Source organism: Canis lupus, chromosome X (assembly GCF_048164855.1).
Source record: "Canis lupus baileyi chromosome X, mCanLup2.hap1, whole genome shotgun sequence".
NCBI classification, from domain to species: Eukaryota; Metazoa; Chordata; class Mammalia; order Carnivora; family Canidae; genus Canis; species Canis lupus.
This window is the reverse complement of record NC_132876.1, coordinates 112915685-112931770: the sequence shown is the minus strand read 5'-3', so window position 1 is coordinate 112931770 and position 16086 is coordinate 112915685. Positions and strand designations below refer to the sequence as shown.

At 41.4% G+C, this 16086-nt stretch overlaps 1 long non-coding RNA gene across 4 annotated transcripts in view; it reads left to right on the top strand.

Annotated features, from left to right (window-relative positions):
• Positions 1-16086, top strand: part of LOC140627598 (uncharacterized) — a 122914-nt gene that overhangs the window by 36447 nt on the left and 70381 nt on the right. The window contains exon 5 of one of the 4 annotated variants that reach the window (XR_012026263.1): positions 8223-8311. The exons of the other annotated variants lie outside the window; for them this stretch is intronic. This is a non-coding gene — a long non-coding RNA (uncharacterized lncRNA). The remainder of the gene's footprint in view (positions 1-8222; positions 8312-16086) is intronic. 4 annotated transcript variants of the gene reach the window in all.

Genomic DNA, 16086 nt, shown 5'->3' with positions numbered 1-16086 from the left:
CCATCGAGCTGCACTGCTTAGCTACGGACTTCTTTTACATGGAGAGGGAGATAACCGTCTGTTTTAGTTAAGCCATTCTTATCTCTAGTCTCCGTAACTAGCAGCTGAATATAGATCCTAACTTGGTTAAGGAGCCTCTGTTCAAGGGGGGAGCACTCTGTGATCCACTGATGGTGACTGATAAAAGCAAAATTGATAACAAGACCCATCATTGAGATTTGTTTGGTCTGGTCTTGACCCTTTGTGTTTTCATAGTGGCTAAAACCTACTGAAACAAAATGACAATCAGGTAGGGTGGATAAACTCATGTTACCTTAAAAAAAAGACAATAAACCAACACTGTAGATTTGGTAGTGTCCTGTGCTCTGAAGCTTGAGATTCTAAGAATGAGAGATGAGATAATGCAGTCCCTCTTTTACTAGCTCTAATTTGATTGAAAATATGAGAAGGTGGGGGCACCTGGATGGCTCAGTCATTAAGCGTCCAACTTTTTTTTTAAGATTTTATTTATTTATTTATTTATTCATTCATGAGAGACAGAGAGAGGCAGAGACACTTGCAGAGGGAGAAGCAGGCTCCATGCAGGGAGCCTGATGTGGGACTCAATCCTGGGTCTCCAGGATCAGGCTCTGGGCTGAAGGCAGATGCTAAACCGCTGGGCCACCCAGGCTGCCCATCATCCAACTCTTGATTTCAGCTCAAGTCATGATCTCAGGGTCCTGGGATCAAGCCCCATGTTGGGCTCTGTGTACAGTGAGGAGTCTACTTCAGGTTTCTCTATTCCTTTGCTCCTCTCTCTGCTCTCTCTCTCTCTCAAATAAACAGATCTTTAAAAAAAAAAAAAAGAAAATATGAGAAAGTGGAGAGAGGCTCTGCCCCACACAGTGTTCAGCAAACACGGCTGACCTAGTTCGGCCATCTTCAACGTGTGGGAGGAGAGAGGGTAAAGGATACATGGGAGGATTTTATAGGCTGGGCCTGGAAGTGGGGTGTATAACTTCCTACCTCTATTCCATTGGTCAAGACTCTATCACACAGGAGGCTGGGAAATGTATCCTGCTTGGGAGCCAAGGAGGAAATGGAAATGGGTTTGGGGAACAGTTAGCCAATTCCTAACCCAGGCACTTAGGAGAGGAAATGTAAGGAACAATGGGGCCTCGGTTTCCTCAGAAAGGGGAGTTCCTTTTTACAGGGACATTTCCATGTAGTGCTTCCTCTGGATCAGGACTCTGGCTGCATCACTTCATTATAAAGTATAAATTTTTAAGGGGATATAGAATATAATAAAATATTTTATGGTAGTTAAACTGTCTTAACACCACTTAATTTACTCGGAGATTTGTTATGCAATCAAGTATTCCCAGACTGCTTCGAACAGATTGCAAAGCTGTCTGATCAAAATTCTCATTTCTTATTTATAGGCAGATTATAGTTCAGATCCAGATGTTAAATGGGGGAGCAGGTAGGAAATTTTATTTTGTGCTTCAGAGGCATGTCAAGTGAAAAGATGAATTGTATTTTCTTTTTAAATGCACAAATAGATGACTATGAATTGGACCCTGAATGGAAATATATTTAAGATCTAGTCAAATTTCTACGACTTTGAATACACTCAGGCTATTTTATACATTCAAAATAAAACTATTTCAATATTATAATGTTTTGTGTTAAACATCACTCAAAGATGGAAATTTTATTTTTAGCAGTGCGTTAAACCAAATCAACCCTTTACTTTGAATATTGCCAATTTTGAGGTTGGGTGGAGTGGGGTGGGGAAAGGAACATGTGTAAAATGCTCTCAGTAACATTTCATTTAACATTTGCCTAGACTGTCAGCCTATCTTTTTCTGACTCGTATTAGCTATCTGACAATTCCAGCTGCTTGGTAACAGTTGTAGGATACTAATTTCTCCAGATTGCTAACTACTGCACGAGACCACACAAAGTCAGAATTAGATTAAAAATAACATTTGTGAAAAGATAACAGAGTAACCAAAAGCATCACTTTTCAGTTTGGTTTCGGGATGCCTGTGGTTAAACTTGCCCGTAACACTTTATGAACTCAGTGTTTTAAATTCAGAAAAGATCTTAAAGGTCAACTAGTCCAACCTTTTCATTTCACAACTGAGAGAACTGAATCTCAAAAAAGCTGAAGGTTACATGGCTAATTAGCTACATGGCCAGGTTTTGAAGCCAAGTCTGTCCATCCGTCCATCCATCCATCCATCCATCCATCTATCCAACCAACTAATATGTATTGAGTTCCCACTGTCCAGACATTGCTTGATATTAAGGATACAATGGTGAACAAAACCAGACATAGTTTCTGTTCTCATGGAAGTGACAAACACTGATCAAATGGCTGTAATAATATATTGCCATGAAGGAGTACTACACTAGTGTTGAGAGCCTATACCAGGGGCTGACTTATGTGGTAGGTGGGGATGGCAAGGAGGTCTGACTTTAGGTCCTAAAATTTAAGCTTGGAGCTGAAGTTTGAGTGTGCATTACCCAGGCAAAGAGGAGGAAGACTACACCATGGAAATCTATGTGCTCTGATAGAAGTAAGATAGCATATTTGATGAGCTTGAAATAGACCAATGGAAGTGAATCGCAGAGAGCAAGTGAGAACATGACTCAGGATGGGGCTGAAAGATAGGCAGAGGCTAGAGAAAGAGAACATCTGTCATCCTACTGAGTTAGTGTGAAGATGGGAGGTTTGGACTTGAGCTGCCCTTTTGGTACAATGAGGGGCAAGCCAAGGGATTGGCGTGAAAGCCCTGAGGTGGTGCCAACACCATGGAAGTCTGAGAGAAAACTAGAAGAAACCAGGTCCTTGGTGGCATTGCATGAGCTGCAGGGTCAAGTCTCACCTGAATGAAGAAATACTGTGGGACCTCTTAGTTGTAGTTTTTATGATTTGAATGAGTTTAAAGTGGATTTTTTTTGTCACTTGTAACCAAAACTGTCTCCCTCAAATAGGGCGTCAGCCAAATTAAAATGGCAACCATTGTACTTGATGTGATGTTTGGTGGTGGTGTTGTTTTTTTAGTAATTAATGAATATTTGCTGAATTGCATGTGCATTTCCATCACCACGTGATTGTGTGGAATACTTTCTGTGTCTGTTTAAATCCTCCTCATTCTCAAAACCCAGGTTAACCTCCCTACCTTTCAGGAGGCTGAACAATCACCTTCATCACCTTTTTGACTGCTTCTGCCCTTCCTCTTGGTCCATTAATACTGTGACTCAGTCTACATGTTCTTGTAATTTACTTATTTCTTTTTTTAACAATAACCCCCTCCCTCTAACCAATTTTTTTTTAAGAATGCTCTTGTATTTTTTTTTAATTTTTATTTATTTATGATAGTCACACACAGAGAGAGAGAGAGAGAGGCAGAGAGCTCTTGTATTTTTTTTTAATTTTTATTTATTTATGATAGTCACACAGAGAGAGAGAGAGAGGCAGAGAGCTCTTGTATTTTAATGCCAGGGCTTCACCTGTATCTTTTTCTCCGTTGTATCTTTTCAAGTATTACTTCTCACACACAGTAATCACCTGTGGACTTGTTAAAAGGGCAGATTCTCTCATCTATCATAGGTGCACACATGGAGAAACACTGTACATTAGGTATTGTATAATAGAGGCACTCAGTGCATAATTCATGAGTTGAACTGAATTAGAAGTCCAGGAGGGATTTGCTTTGGAAATTATCAGAAAGCTTTCTCCTATTAGCCTCTAAAACCGGGCACCTCCTTCAGCTTGTCCCCAGTGATCTCATAACTATGCTGATACCAAGGTTGAGATATTGCACGCTTAAGAGGCAGCCAAGATTTTTGATGACCTTAGCTAAAAGTGGTGAGAGAAACCATATCTCATCTCTCAAATTCTGCATGAATAAGAATCAGTGTCAGGATTTCTTGACAAATAATGGATATTTCACCAGTTCCTCATTGATTTTTCTTTTCTGACCAAGTGCCTTTACTTCCTTTACCCTTTGAGCACTGGTCTCTTCCCACTGAATCTTAGTTTTTGTTCCAGTAGGAAGCACTTTGATGTAACAAGAAGCAGTGATGCTTCTACCTGAGCCACAACTTTGTCACAGCATCAAGTTGTTCATTTCTTCCTTTCTCCCTCTGGCCAGAGCTGAGCCCTGCCTCATCCACCCCCACCTCCCATACACATACAGAGCCTCTTTCCTGTGTTTGCTACAGAAATAGACATTCTTCCAACTTCTCCTACCCTAATCTTTCTTAAACACACACACACACACACACACACACACACGTGCACGCGCGCCTTTTTTTGATTTCATATATGAAAATATATAATTCTCCATTTGTTTAACAAAACAATGGAGAGGTTTAAAAAACTGTAAGAATTCTTACAAGCCCTAGTAATAAGGGTCTGTTTTATTTTTTCTTTTAAAGATTTTATTTATTTATCCATGAGAGACACAGAGAGAGAGACAGAGACACAGGCAGAGGGAGCAGCAGGCTCCATACAGGGAGCCCGATCCCCAGACTGAGGATCACATCCTGAGCTGAAGGCAGATGCTCTACCACTGAGCCACCCAGGTGCCCCAATAAGTGTCTTTTTTTTTTTTAAGATTTTTATTTATTCATGAGACACACACACACACACACACACACACAGGCAGAGACACAGGCAGAGGGAGAAGCAGGCTCCATGCAGGGAGCCTGACGTGGGACTCCATCCTGGGTCTCCAGGATCATGCCCTGGGTTGAAGGCAGCACTAAACCGCTGAGCCACCAGGGCTGCCCCAAGGGTCTGTTTTAATTGCCTCCTTTTCACCCCATTGGTGATGGAGGAATTTCCACCATAGAGTTCTGGGAATGGCTGAACACACAAGACCAGCCACTGGGTAGATGAGATGGACAACAGTTTATTGGTCACATATTCTCACAGTCTAGGGGAGGAGAATAATACCATATGCCGTGTAGGGTTACATGGGGATTGCATTAAGGAGCAGAGTGAACAACCCAGGGCTGTGAGAAGCAGGCTTGATGGTATCAAGAAGATGAGGCAACCCCTGGTTCTTGTGCGAGGATGTGATTGGCTCATTTTTTTAAGTCTTTTTTTTTTTTAAAGATTTTATTTATTTATTCATGAGAGACACACAGAGAGAAGCAGAGACATAGGCAGAGGGAGAAGCAGACTCCCTGCAGAGGGAGCCCAGTGTGGGACTGGATTCCAGGATCCCGACCTGAGCCAAAGGCAGATGCTCAACCACTGAGCTCGCCAGGCATCCCAGCTCATTTGGATAGTTCGAAAGGCTGGCATAGAACTGCACCCCACCACTCAGGGATAAGCAGGAGCTGTGCTCAATCCCTGTATAAGAAGAATTGTTTAAGGGATTTCTGGGTAGCTCAGCGGTTTAGCACCTGATTTTGGCCCAGGGTGTGATCCTGGAGTCCCGGATTGAGTCCCGCATCAGGCTCCCCGCATGGAGCCTGCTTCTCCCTCTGCCTGTGTCTCTGCCTCTCTCTCTCTCTCTCTCTCTCTCTCTCTCTCTGTGTGTGTGTCTTGTGAATAAATAAATAAAATCTTTTTTTTTAATAAGGAGAAGAATTTTTTGACTAGAGGACATTATCCTTCAAAGCAGAGTGGGGAGAGGAACTTGTATGTAGGCCACTTTCTGATTTTACCAGATGTCAAGGCAGCACATAACATTCATTTTCGGCCTTATATCACAGGTCTTAAAAAACAAAATCTAAGTGGGGCTAGTCTAGCTCTTTGTGGCTCCCGATTTATCTCCTCAGTGTTACACTGGAAGTAAACTCACTCAAGTAATTTTCTTTCTTTTTGGGTTTTATATCACCACTTTGCTATGTAAGCCTTCCGGTGGGATTAGAGCATGTCAGAGGTCCTTTGATTTTCTGCTTGCCCTAAATTTGAATAATTAAGTAATAACAATGAAAATGATTGACTCTTTATACCGTTTGAGGCTCTTTACCTCCTCTCTTAGCTTGGGTTTTTTAGGAGTAGAGCCTGGCAGGAAGTCAGGTGTATGGGATGTATTGCAGGAATGTTCTTTAGGAATAACCTGTAAGAAGGGAGGAAGGCAAGAAAGGAAAAGAGTGAGGGAAGCTGAGCAAGGAAGTGGTTTCCTTACAGAGAGGCTCTGAAATGCAAGGCACACCCTTGAGTTATTCCTGTCTTGAGAGGAGAGGGTCTCCTTTGAGCCTCATATCAGTTGGTCATTGGCTGTGGACCATGGGCGGGGTTGGGTAACTTGAAGGAGGAGATGGCTGCTCTCAGTCCAGGGCAGTTCTGCGGAGAAGGGGGGGCAGCTGGGAAATCCCAGCTGAAAGAAGATGGAGCCCCCCATGGAGCCAGGCAGAGCACCAGTTGCAGCTACTACATCTACTGCACCTCCCCTGATCAACAACCCTAAGAGGCAGATATTATGGTTACTCTATTTTTCAGGTGAGGAAATTGAGGCATGGAAAAATCATGGCAAAGTTAAGTCAGTATTCCAACCCGGAGAAGCTGGGGCTCATTTTTAGAGGATTACAGAGGACATACACTCGAGAATTCTAAAGTCTCTTCTTGTTCTTCATTTTAGCCTTTTAATTTGATTCGATTCATAAAATATGCATTGATCACCAATATTGTGGAGAGTTGTCTTACAGGAGTGTTTTGCTGAAGGGCCTGAGTTGCCTTGCATTCCTCTCTACCGGAGGCTTTGATGTTGAAAGGCCCTCGGGCCCGTTTTGTCTAACACTACAAATTATATAATTCACTACACATACCTTATTGGTTTCAGTCTCAAACTGTCTGATGAGTTTGCTGTTCTTAATTCATCCATGTGAATTATCTGCTCATAAGATAGGTCTTTTTTTGTTTGTTTAAAGATTTTATCTATTTATTTGAGAGAGAGAAAATGAGACAGCACAAGCGGAGGGAGAGGGTCAGAAGGAGAAGCAGACTTCCTGCTGAGTAGAGAGCCTGATACAGGGCTCCATCCCAGGACTTGAAGATCATGACCTGAGTTGAAGGCAGACTCTTAACTGACTCAGCCACCCAGGCGCCCCTAGGATAAGTCTTTAAATGAGGAAGTGTAACAATGGCTCTTCATTTAAGTCAGTAATTAAGGAATATCATGGAGAGCAACTTTATTTCAGCTGCCAGCATTGTAGCTTTCTATCTTCAAGCAAATAGCTTAAAAGAGAGAGGCAGATGACTAAAGATATTTCTTGATAAGACTGGACAGTTAGGGGCACCTGGGTGGCTCAGTCGGCTAAGCATCTGACTCTTGGTTTTGGCTTAGGGCATGATCTCAGGGTTGTGAGATCAAGCCCCACGTGGAGTCCATGCTCAGTGCGGAGTCTGCTTGAGATTCTCTCTTTCTGTCTCCCCCTGCCCCATACCCCCACTGTCTCTCTTTCTAAATAAGTAAATAAATAAATAAAATATTTAGAATTCAAAAGGGTATTTTAGTAAAAAGTCTTTTAGTAAAAAGCCCTTCTCAAAGGCAACCAGTGTTGTCAGTTTCTTGGTTATCTTTTTTTAGAGATATTTTATGAATGTTTAAACAGGTAATGTAAATATTTCCTAAGATCTTTGAAAATACAGTGCTGAGGGTAGAAGTAGGAAAAGCCATGTGTTAATTACCTAGAGTTGCCATAAAAAATTACCAGGAACTGAGTGGCTTAAGACAATGGAAACTTATTCTCTCACAGTCCTAGAGGCTGGAAGTCCAACATCAAGGTGTCAGCAGGGCCATACTTTCTCTCAAGGCTCTAGGGAAGAATCTTTCTCTGACACTTTCTAGCTTCTGGTTGTTGCCAGCAATCCTGGGCATTCTTTGCCTTGTAGATACATCACTCTAGTATTTGTCTCTATCATTCCCTGGTGTTCTCCGTATGTGCCTCTGTGTTCAAATTTCCCACTTGTTGTAGAAGGATACCAATCACTGGATTAAGGCCCACCCTAATCCATTATGACCCCATTTTAATTTGATTACATCTGCAGAGACTATATTTCCAAATAAAGTCACAGTCACAGGTACTGAGAGTTAGAACTTGAGCATATCTATTTAGGAGACATAATTCTACCCACTTTAACCCATAATGTTATAATGTCAAAGCTTTAAGCAGCCTTTAGAGTTCAGTTCACCTTTAGGATGTGGAATGGAGTTGAGAGTTCTGTCATTTTGGGGGAAATAAATATTCAGTGGATCTTTCTCTTTCTATAGACATGAAGCAAAGACCCACAACAATAAATGGAGATTTCTAAACCTCCAGTGACATCAAGAAGCTTGGATTAAAATGAGTGTTTAAATTGGTAAGGTTTTTTTCTCCATAACTTTTTTTTTTTAAGATTTTATTTATTTATTCATGAGAGACACACAGAAAGAGGCAGAGACACAGGCAGAGGGAGAAGCAGACTCCCTGTGGGGAGCCCAATACAGGATTCAATCCCAGGACCCCAGGATCATGACCTGAGCCAAAGGCAGACACTCAACCACTGAGCCACCCAGGCATCACTCCACAACTTTTTTTTAAGACTTATTTATTTATTTTAGATAGAGAGAGTGCACAAGTGGGAGGGGTAGAGGGAGAGGGAGAGAGAATCTCAAGTGGACTCCATGCTGAGCACAGAGCCTGATGTGGGGCTCAATTCTACAACCCCAAGATCATGACCTGAGCTGAAACCAATAGTCAGATACTCAACAGACTACACCCCCCAAGTGCCCTCCCAACTTTTTAAAATTCCTGCTCATAGTAAGAATTATGTCCTGACCCTGAACATCCAAATGTTTGAATGTACATATATGAATAGGTATAAGTGAAACAAAGACTTGCTCCATCCATGAAAAAATATGTACATTTATTATTTGAAATGAATTTTGATCCTTTCTGATCTACCCTTTTTCATTAGTTTTTTCTCAGGACTACTAATGGGTTGTCCCCTACAGTATGAATAACACTTCTTTGTGATTCATTCTTCCCTAAGAAGGGGTTTATAGATTTCAGTTAATATAGATTTCATGTTAATCCTTATTTTCATGGAGGTGTTTGTGTATGACAGAAATGAAGTGGAGGACTAATCTTCACCTCCCCAAGGAGGACTGAAAGACTATAAAAGGGAAATGAACCCTGCTAATCACATTGGCTCAACTTAGGTTGGATTGTTGGTACCGTACATGCATATTACTCAATTTTATGTAAGTCAGACTTGGTCAAATGAACTAATGTTGAGCTTTTGTGTGCCGATGTCTTCTTGGAGTCCTAGGATCAAGATTAGGGAATAGGGCTATCAATCATCTTGGAAAATCCTGGAATTGAAACAGGATTGGATGATGTCTTTAAGGGAGAAAGAAATGTCTCTGGAACCTCTGACTCCAGAGAGAAGAACTAGCTCAAAGACATTTTTGTTGGTGGAAAGGAAGTGGGAAAATGATGACTAAGGTTAACTCTTTCAAACACTGCCAGTGACGGGATGAGCACTGGGTGTTATTCTGTATGTTGGCAAATTGAACACCAATAAAAATAAATTTATTATTAAAAACAAAAACAAAAAACACTGCCAGTGAGATTGGCAGAGGTGCTCTTCCGGGACTAGTTGTGAGCTCTATTTTGATCATTGTAGTGGATACTGTTGGTACTCACCCAGATCCCTCTCTGTTTAAGGGCCTGGGCCCCGTCCCTTAGCTGCTTTGAGTGTTGCCTGCTAACAGTTCATAGCTGCCTCTTTCTCTGGAGAATTGTCCTCAAAAGAATGGGAGTCTCCTCATCTGGGCAGTTATGTTACCCTATCCCAAGTGGCAATGGCCAATGACTGACTGACACAAAGGTACAAAAGGCTGGCTCCTTTGTCTTCAAAGTAGTACTGTCCTCTGGGGCAGTTGTACTCCAGGGTTCCCTGTGGGATCAGGTTAAAGCTGAATTCCCAGTGAGACCTCATGATTACTTCACTCCTTTCTGCCCCATCCTGCTTCCTTCAGTCCTCTTCTCTCTCCTAAGAAATCACATGCTCAAGAATTCTCATCTTAGGTTCTGCTTCTAGGGAACCCAGACTAAGACAGTTACCTCTGTTTTGTACCTTCCTCAACTTGTAGTTTTACTATTACTTTTACTAGTATTTGCCACAAGCTAAAGCCTTGCATTTCACTTTGGAAATTAAGAAAGGTGATCAGGACTATGCTTTGGGCAAAGCAGTACAAGGGAGTAGTGATGCAGGAATGCAAGGTAAGTGAATCCTGGGAGAGGACAGTGACCAGCAGCAGGGTCACCAGTGGCCCCACGGGTGGAGGGAAGGAGTGGCTTTGAACCAGGAGGGGGACTAGGTCAATGGGAAACAACCAGGGCAAACTCACAGAAAGAGTGAGCCTTCCCTTTTATTTGTGGAAGAAGTCAAACAGACCCTGGACTTCTAGTGACAAGTGAGATGGGACTTACGTTGTTGTAATTTAGGGACCAGGAATAAATTGATCTCATCTTGCCTGCACAGGCTGTTGGCATATTAGTTTCCTTTGGCTGCTGTAACAAATTGCCACAAACTTGGTAAGTTGAAACAACAGGAATTTATTATCTTACAGTTTTGGAGGTCAGAAGTCCAAAATGGGTTTGCAAGACTGCATTCCTCCTGGATGCTCTGGGGGCAAATCTGTTTCCTTGCCTTTTCCAGCTTCTAGAGGCCATGTGCATTCTTTGGCTCATGGCTTCTTTTATATCTTCAAAGCCAGCAGTGTAGCATCTTCCAATTTCTCTCTGTTCCCCTACTTCTGCTTTCACATCTCTTTCTCTCTAACTCTGATTCACTCCTCTTGTGCTCCTTTTACAAGGATCCTTGTGAATAGAAAGGGCACATCCAAATAATCCAGGATAGTCTTCCTATCTCAAGATTCTTAATTTCATAACATCTACAAAATCTCTTGTGTTATATAAGGTACCATATTCATAAGTTCTCTGTGTTAAGTTTGGGAGGAGCATTATTTAGCCTACCATGTAGGGGAGGCCTGGACATAAAAGTTATATTTGCCTTTCAACATTTGCTTCATGTTCAATGCCTGGAATCAATTTTGCTGAGTTAATAATGTCTGCATTTACTCCTCACTCTTTGAATGCAAGAGTTAATCTCTGTCAGGGCTTGGAGCTGGACCATGGTAGGCCTTGCCTCCAATATTGGGGCCATGGGGTTGTGTCGGCTATGTGGTACTTGTACGCCTTGCCTTAGACAAGGCTTTCTCCTGGGACGATTTGACAATGGCAGAACCATGAGTGGCAACTCCATATGGCCCATCCAAAACCAACTCTTTGACTAACTCTTTTGGGAACTCATTAAAGCCCAAAAGGAAAGGATGGGAAGACTCTTCTCTTGCCATGAAGAGTGTATGTAAATATTCAGCTGATAAAATTGAGAGCCACTAAGGAAGCAAGGGGACTCGAAGAAGAAATCACCATGAGTCCCACCCCAACTTCACTCTCAATCTTTCCCTTTTCCCTAATTTGTCATGTATTATACGTCTTTACAAAAGACATCAAAATCAGGCCCAGGGCTCCAGACAGAGTCTGTAGTACATGCAAATGAATCCCAGAACTACTGTTTAGTAAAATGCTAAGAGAAGGTGGCATATGCCTTCTTTCTCCATTAAATAAAAATGTCTTTATAGACAGTAACTCGTGATTAATGTCAATCAAGGGAGGAATGGTGTCCGAAAGTGCTATCGTTTGATATCAGTAATATTTCTTTTGCATTCTTCCAATTACTGACAAAGGCCATGAGTGTGAAGTTAAGCATTATTTGCCTAGCCAAATGTACCTGCCTGAAACATTTCCTGTTTTCTGTCTTTGTATTGCTGTCCTGCTATGAAAGAAATAATTTCATCTCTTAGCAAGGGATGCATGATGCCTTCCACCCCTCATACTTTATTGAGTCCACGATTTTTAGTCTTTCCTTTTGTTAATCTCCCCGGTTTTCTCTCTCTCTCTCCTTCTATCCTGTTCAGATCTTTTTTTATCCACTGTATTACTTACATTTTTCATTCTAGCGCTTTCTACCTGAGCAGGAGCCTGGTCACCATATGGGTAGTTTGGTGAAAGCTAAAGTTAGAAAACTAGGCTATTCTGCTGTTAAGATACTTGCAGTATGTCAAAAAATCATCATCTGAAGGTTTTGCCATTGAATTTCTAAAACCCACTAGCTATTTTCTCAGAATATTGGTTTGAGTCACATGCTGTTTATGACAATTCATTATTCCTAATATAATGCAGAAAAGAGATATTGACTACAGGTCAAAATCACGTACATTGCCTAGTTACTTTTCACAATCCAAGATGTGGAACCATGAACTTGATGAATTCTGGGTGTCACTGACATGCTTCAGGAAACCAAGTGGCTGCTTCATGGATATTTCTTCAGTCTTCAATCTTTCTTGCTAGCTGACTGTGACAGTTTTGTACAGGGCAAGAATATCCTTTCTTAATATGTTTCCTTCAATCTCTGAGAATATAAATGAGTTGATGATTAGAGCTATGAAGCATACAGGATTCCTTATCACTCTAATATGTTTCTGAGATTTGAGCTATTTATTTTGCCAGCTCAATGTTTCTCCAATGCCAGGAGGAAATCTAGCAAGAGTAGAAGCCCTATAATATTCTTCACTTGGGTACAGCTGTAGAGAGGATAGAATAGAAGCCAAAGCACAACCAACTTGTCTTAAGTAATAATAACAACAAAAAGAGGGGCACCTGAGTGGCTCAGTTGGTTGAGCGTCTGCCATGGTCCCGAGGTCCTGGGATCAAGCCCTGCATCAGGCTCTGGCTTGGCAGAGAGTCTGCTTCTCCCTTTGTCCCTCCCCATGCCCCAGCTTGTGCTCCCTTTCACTCTCTCTCTCAAATAAATAAAATCTTTAAAAAATTTAAGAAATAATAAAAAGAAATAATAATGATAAGAAGGATAATAAAGAGAATTTTTTTACTTCAACAAAAAGTAATAATGTGCTCTTAGGGGAAATAAGCAGAATTATTTCAGAACTTGACTAAGGTACGTGACTGGCATTTAAAAAAGCATCAGGCAGAGGATTTTATGGGTATATCTGAATTGATTGTACTTTTGTATGGGACAGCAATATGTATGAGACAAAGAGAAAATCTTTTCTCCATTGAGAGCCATTGACTTAAGGGAAACATTTTTATTGACAACCCACCGGTAAGGATGTTTCTTTGAAAAAAACCAAATAAGTATATGGGCACCTGGGTAGCTCAGTTCGTTAAGGATCTGACACTTGGTTTTGGCTCAGGTCATGATCTCAGGGTCATAAGGTCAAGGCCCCCCCCAGACTCAGTGGGGAGTCTGAGATTCTCTTTCTCCCTCTCTCTTCCCCCTATGCTTTCTCTCTCTCTCTCCAAAATAAATAAATATTTAAAATATTTTTTTAAAAACAGATAAGTGTATTATTCAATAACTAAAAATATTTTTAAACATTTTATTATGAGGGGCACCTCAGTGCTCATTCGGTTGAATCTCTGACTCTTGATCTCAGCTCAGGCCTTTCTCTCAGAGTGGTGACTTCAAGCCCTACACTGGGCTCCATGCTGGCATGGAGCCTTCTGAAAAATAAGTAAGTAAATCAATCAATCAAAATTTTACTATGAAAATTTCAAATATACACATAATTAGTGAGAACAGTATAATACATGGCCACATATCCATCATTCAGCATTAGCGGTAATTGTAGTTTTTCCAGTCTTTCAACTTCGTTCAACAGTAAGAAAGAACTTGAGTCCTATCCTACAGAGGTCCTATTCAGTATCTCGCCTAGTCATTGCTACTCCTTATGGACCTTAAGGAATCTCATCTTTTTCAGTAGATTTTCTTACCTTTTTCCCCCTAGAAGATAGGCCGTTCTGCCATGTTTCCTTCTCTCCATTTCAAAGTGTCATGTCTGTGTCAGAATTCTGCTGTTTTCCCCATCTTTTTGTTTCTTCTTGTTGCAGGGAAGTAGAGTTTTTCCTTGTGAAATTACACCTCCATCTGAGTATTTTGGTCGTATCTGCCTCCTCCAGAACCTTGCCCTATTAATTTTCTATCTTTACTCTTCCTCTTGGCGCCCTTATCTCTGCCAATAAACATGCTCAAATCTCCAAATTCAAAGGGCAGAGCTACAGGGAACATCTTTTGAAATAATCTTTTCCCCAAACTAGCTCTGACTCAAACCTTCCTATTTGTGGTTATTCTTTTTTCCAACTAAACTTTAAAATCTGCAAAAAAGTGTTGATTTTTTCTTCTTCTTCCTTTAGCCGGGCTCTAAGAATCCATATTCCTTCATTGACTTTGCATCTGCCCCAGAGTAGGAGGCTGTATTTTCCAGAGATGGTCACAACAATGTCTCCCATCCCATAGGCTCTTCTTACAGTGTGACCTTGACACTCCTCCTATTGGGTAATAGGGTCTATGTCCCTTCCCCTGGAACTGATATGAACCTTGTGACTTCTTTAACTATTAAACTATGGCAGAAGTGACACTATGTGACTTCTGAGATGGACCATAAATGTGCCATCCACTTTCCTCTTGCTCTCTTAGAGCCCAGCCACCATGCTGTGAAGAAGCTCAGATTTGTCCACATGGAGCGTCTATGTGTAAGTGTTTCAGCTAATAATCAGCTACAACTACCAGACATAGAAGTGAAGAAGCCTTCAAAATAAACAAATGGGGCAGCCCGGGTGGCTCAGTGGTCTAGCACTTGCCTTCAGCCCAGGGCATGATCCTGGAGACCCGGATCGAGTCCCATGTCGTGCTCCCTGCATGGAGCCTGCTTCTCCCTTTGCCTGTGTCTCTGCCTCTCTCTCTCTCTCTCTGTGTCTCTCATGAATGAATAAATGAAATCTTTAAAAAAAAAACCACAAAATAAATAAATGGACCTTGTGTCATTGAGTTGCTCCTGGATTTGAAACTTCCCCAGCTGAGGTCCTGGACATTTAGAACAGAGGTAAGCTGTCCCCATGATGCCTTGTTCAAATTTTTGACCTACAAAATCTGTGAATATAATAAATGGCTCTTTTATGCAAGTTTTCAGATGGTTTATCACCTAGCCATAGCCCTGGAATACTCAGCCTCTCCTTCCTCAATATGCTAGTTCTAGTATACATATACATCCTCTTGGCCTGGTTTTTGGACCAGGCGTTTGCCCTGAAGGATCTCTTCAGCAGATTCAGTGCTGTGTCTGTCTTGCCTGAACAGAGGGCTCTCCTATTTTTGAAATAGTTGTCTGTCATATTTTTCATTTGCTCCCCCAAACTGGAGAATGGGCAGAGCATATTCTAAGAATTATTTTACAGATAAGGAACTGAGATTTAAGTCAAGAGAGTCTATAAGCTCTCAAAGTAGCTTATAGAGCTAGGACTAGAGCTGTAGGAGGGGATTTACTCTAAAATGCAGTTTCTTAAACTTGTTTTCCTGCAGAATCCTATCTAGAAACGCCTATCAGCATTTGAAGGACACTGGTTTCCCAACGAGCACAGTTTGAGAAATTCCCTTCCAGTCCAATTTCTTCTTTTTATGGATCAGGCTTGGGAGATTCCATTTCTTTTCTTTCTTTTTTTTTTTTTTTAAAGATTTTATTTATTTATTCATGAGACAGAGAGAGGCAGAGACACAGGCAGAGGGAGAAACAAGCCCCATTCAAGGAGCCCGACATGGGACTCGATCCTGGGACTCCAGGATCATGCTCTGGGCTGAAGGAGGCGCTAAACCTCTGAGCCACCCAGGCTGCCCGAGATTCCATTTCTAAGAGATAATTAAATAAAAGTTACAAAAGGGATGACTAGAGTGCAGGGTTATTCTTGCCAAATGTTTGTAGCTTACTGTATGTGGTGAGAATTTTTGTACATTTGTACCTTTGTAATATTTCTATCAGCCTGGCTCTTGGTGTTCCAGATGAGAGAGGAAAAGATGTATTTGGAGGTGTCTGTGCCCTTTAGCCAAAGACCACTAGAAGCACACTTAGTAAAATAAGTTGGGTTTATTACTCATTGCAGGGAACCATGGGGTACCCCCAGTAAGAGAGTGTTAGAAATGATATAGGATTTGGGCTTCAGTTGCTGAGTTGGGGGGAG